At 37.0% G+C, this 5,000-nt stretch overlaps 1 protein-coding gene across 1 annotated transcript in view; it reads left to right on the top strand.

Moving 5' to 3' along the window:
* LOC143039323 (neural cell adhesion molecule 2-like) overlaps positions 1-5,000 on the top strand; it is a 131,392-nt gene that overhangs the window by 42,947 nt on the left and 83,445 nt on the right. The window lies entirely within an intron of this gene.

Genomic DNA, 5,000 nt, shown 5'->3' with positions numbered 1-5,000 from the left:
CAAGATCAATGTGAAATCATCAATTTGCGTTTTGGAGAATGACAAGCGTTTTCATTTTAATGGAAGTTATTCTATCCTGATTTGTGTCTACTTTGATAATAAAGAAAATAAGCAAATTCCAATAGAAAACATAAGCAAAAGCTTCTAACGTGTCTCATGGTAATATCATATAATAGAATCTATACTTCTATATAAAGTTATCAAAACTTGTATGTAAGTAACCGAGGATCTTATTTATATAACCTTAAAATCCCAAATGAAATAGATCACATATATAGTTTTTTATATTTTGTATAAAAACAAGCGTGAATATTAATTTTGAATCTTTTAGCATTCATTTAAATGAATTACGTTTTTTTTTCAATGTGATATAAGAAACTCGCTTAAGATATACTATCTTTGTATGACCTATTTTGTTATTTTATATTATTTAAAACTAGCCTCGGTATGACATGAAAGCTGTTAGAGAATATAGATATAAAAAAGTATAAGGAGAATTATATGAGGTGTTTTTATCTTAATAAAATTGCCAATTGCTTTTCAAAATAAAATTCTAACATGCGGCGACATCAGCCATTGGATTAATAAGAAAAAAGTCATAATCTTTTAAAAAATCAAGGTTTTTATCACTTGAATAATCTTGTCTTGAAAAACCAGAATAACATTATCTATTGCGGCAACATTTCTCAGCAAGTTCAAAGAGAAGATAACAGCAAGTTATATTTTACAAACATAAATAAAAACATTCTTTTAGATATTTCGAAAACATGTAACGGGTATAGAACATTACAAGAAAGGAAGAAGATGTTGGAGAAGACCTGAAGTGCCCCAAGGTGTATACATTTTTAAAGTAAGATAAACTAATAAGTAAAAGTATGCACAACACAGGACAAAGAATGAGGAGCTTGTGGGGAGGGAAGCTTCTGTTACAAAATTTAAGATTCTCCATAAACAGTTCAAAAGTTCCATTTTTTGGGAGTGGTGATTACCTCTAGAGTCGAATTAGAAGAGAATTAGAAAAGGTAGAGGGTAAATACTAAGGTGTGATGGGATAAGGATTACGGTCCCTGTTATCACTTGAAAAATCTATATAAGAATTCTAGAGGTCACATCATAGCATGTAGCTGTCGGTAACTATGTGACGAAGAACATGTTAATAGGGAGAGAAAGAGAAAGGGAGAAAATCGAAGTAACTGGGAAGGGACTTATAACCTAGGTGTTACCAGGCCAGACTAGATTAAATTCCAAAGAGTTTTAGGAACATTTTTCGATACTGATGACATATACATCGTTATTCAATGAAACGTTGAACTGAATATGATATCATGGGTGTATTTACCTTTGCCCGACTGTGCGACAAAGTTGTGTTGTATGTATACAAACAAAGCATGACAGGAAAGCTCCATTTGTTTATCAGCATTCATTACTGAGAAAGGATTGCAAGATTTTGTGATGACAAGATGGAATTATTTTCAAATAATTCTGAGCAAAACTTTGAAGTACTGCCATGATTTATACTCCGTGATAGTTATGTTTTGATTGATGCTGATTTTTTTTATAGGTAACTTCAACATTCAAAGGCATATACATTTTCTTTTTATAAGTGACCTTCAGCATTGAAGTAGTTACCTTCTTATGATTACCCACGTCTGTGGTGATGATATCAGCAATAAATAAATTAATCCGTTGCCCCTGGTCTCTCTTGCGGAAGGCCCCCTGCCTTCAGGAAATCGGCAACCGCCTCCGGCAGGGACCATAAGTTACTTAGAGAAGAAATATTGTGTTGTTGTCAGGGGATTGTTAGTGTGGGGCACAGTAGTATGAGGTGTTCTCTGACTTCTGTATGGTGGCTTCATCTAGGACTGGTTATATTAGAAAGAATATTCATACATAGATATGTACATACATATATACATGCATACATACATGCATACATACATACATACATACATACATACATACATACATACATACATACATACATACATACATACATACATACATACATACATACATACATACATGCTTACATACATACATACATACACACATACATACATGCATACATACATACGTACATACATACATACATACATACATACATACATACATACATACATACATACATACATACATACATACATACATACATACATACATACATACATACATACATACATACATACATACATACATACATACATACCATACATATACCAACGGCTATTTCCTCCTTACAAGGGAGGTAGCCAAAAAAAACAAAGGCATAAAATCCGCTCCCACCCATTCCATCCCCACATACTCCACTCCCATTCATCCCCCTCCATCCCTCCTTTCTTGGCTACTCTTGGATGACGGGTCATCCCTGCATCTCGCCCACTGCCCTGGGTCAGAACCAGTGTAGCAAGACACAACGCATCCACAGCAAGGCCGCTTCATTTATTAGGCGAACTCGCCCAATCTGTCCCCTCGTGCGTAAAAAGAGAAGACGGGGAGAAATCCCTTCGGGCTGCGTCAAAATATCATTCACACATACTTTTTCATCCCCCCATCCCCTACTTACTCCTTTCTATGCATCAGAGCATGATCCATATACAACCATTCTCCACTCACTCTTATCCTCTGTCTTCTCTTTTCCTTCCTCAACAGATTTTCCCTTCCTTCTCACTGCCCCTTTTACCACATCCATCCATCTCATTCTTGGTCTCTCCCTCATGTTCACTCCTTTCACCTCTGCCTTCCACACCTCTTTTACTAATCTTTCTTCACTCATTCTTTCCATGTGTCCAAACCATCCCAATACTCTTTCATCAACCCTAACTCCCAACTCCCTTTCTAACCCCGCTCTTTTCCTCTTTTTCACTCTGTTCAGCCAAGTAACCCCTATCATACTTCTCAGGCACCTCATCTCAATCACATTCAAACTACCCCTCTCTTCCTTTCTTATATTCTATGTTTCTGCCTCATACAATGTTGTCGTCACAATCACTCCTTCATACAATGGTGTCGTCACAATCACTCCTTCATACAATCTCCTCGTAGCATTCATTCCCAAATGTCTATTTCTCATTGAGCTTTTTAATCCCCCAAGGCATTTACTGCATTTGCTTCTCTCAATCTATATTCTATCTCGACCTTCACTTCTCCTTTTCCCACCACATTCGCATCCAAGTATCCAAAGCTATCCACTTCCTCCAGTCTCTCTCCCTCAATACTCACCTCCAATTTGCTGCCACATTATCCCCTTGCACATCTCATCACCTTACATTTACACACATTTAGCTTCAACTTTCTTCTTTCGCACTCCTTCCCAAACTCTGCCACTAACTTTCTCAATTCCTCCTCTGATCCTGCCACAAGCGCAGTGTCGTCAGCAAACCACAACTGCCATATCTCCCACTTTTCTCCGTTTTCTTTAACCATCTCCAATCTCTGGCCCATTGCCCTTGCGTTTGCCTCTCACACCACCCCATCCACGTATAAATTGAACAACCAAGGCGACACAACACATCCTTGGGGAAGTCCCACCTTTACCTCAAACCATTCACTCTCCAATTCTGATTCAAACACAGGCTCCACTACTCTCATAAAAACCCTTGACTGCTCCTAACAGCTTTCCTCCTATCCCATATATCTGCAATACCTCCCACAGCGCCTTCCTGTCTAGCCTGTCATAAGCCCTTTCCAAAATCCTAAAGGACCCCAAAAATCCTTACCTTTTTCTAAAGCTTTCTCATATATCTGCCTTACAAAAAAAAAAAAAAAAAAAAATCACGCAACCCCTACCTGTCTTAAACCCATAATGTTCTCACCAATCATTCCCTCTGTTCATCTTCTAATGCCCTCAATCAAAACCCTCCCATAAGTTTTATCAACTACACTCAATAAACTGATCTCTCTGAAACTAGTACACTCACACTTGTCCCCTTTCCCCTTGGAACTGTACTGGCACTACTACTCCAGTCCTTCGGCACTCTACCCTTTTTTAAACAAACATTAAACAACCTCATCAGCCAGTCAACCATCACTGTATTTCCCTTTTTTAGAAACTCCTCATGACACCCATCCAACCTAGGTGCCTTATCTGCCCTCATCATTTTGGTAACTGCTTTCACTTCATCTTTCCTTGTTTCTCTTCCATTTTCCTCATTCATCACTGTCATTTTATTAGTGGTTCTCACTGCAACTACCTTTTCATTCCTATCCTCCTGCACATTTAGCAACTCCTAAAATACTCTGCCCATCTTCCTCATATTGCCGTCGCTTCCATTTTCATCTCTCCATCTGCACCTTTTACCATTTATTCTCTACTTGATTCACCTCTTCCTCTCTTAATTTCTTTCCAAAATATGTTATTATTACTTTCAAAAATTTCTGTCATATTCTTACCCCATTTCACATGTGCTCTCCTTTTTGCCTCTTGGTCTTATGCTTTACTTCACTTTTTTTTTCGATTATACCCCTCATATGATTCTCTCGCCCTATTTTTTAACCAGTCTATGAATACCTCGTTTTTTCTCTTCTACAGTCTTCTTTGTTTCATCATCCCATCTCTCATTACCCTTCCTTCTATTTCCTCCTGTCCTTCTTGTTCCACACCCCAAGTTAGTACACCTTGTGACTCCTTATAACATTATATAAAACTGTCATTGATCTTCTAAACTTAAGAAGTTTGTGTACAGCACATCAGAATGAATATTCATAACACTATTTTAGGATAAAACTTTCTTTCGTAAAGATAATATAAAAATGTATATTTATATCATACCCTTTAAAGGAAAAATCATTCACTCTCTTTTTTAAAGAAATATTTAATCCTCTTTAATTATTCGTACAACAGAAAGATATGTTTCCCTACGTTCTCCTCTTGCATTTATTCAAATCCACGTTGACACTATGATGTTATAATTGCAGTATCTATTCAAAATGATTTAGTGATTAGAGGCAAAAGTGAATGCTTGCAATTGAACTCTGATCGCAAATAAGAATATTTTTTACGC

The sequence above is a fragment of the Oratosquilla oratoria genome, chromosome 26 (assembly GCF_046742065.1).
Source record: "Oratosquilla oratoria isolate Oo_2021 chromosome 26, ASM4674206v1, whole genome shotgun sequence".
Classification (NCBI taxonomy): domain Eukaryota; kingdom Metazoa; phylum Arthropoda; class Malacostraca; order Stomatopoda; family Squillidae; genus Oratosquilla; species Oratosquilla oratoria.
The sequence above is the reverse complement of the archived record's forward strand: the minus strand, read 5'-3'. Positions and strand labels throughout refer to the sequence as shown.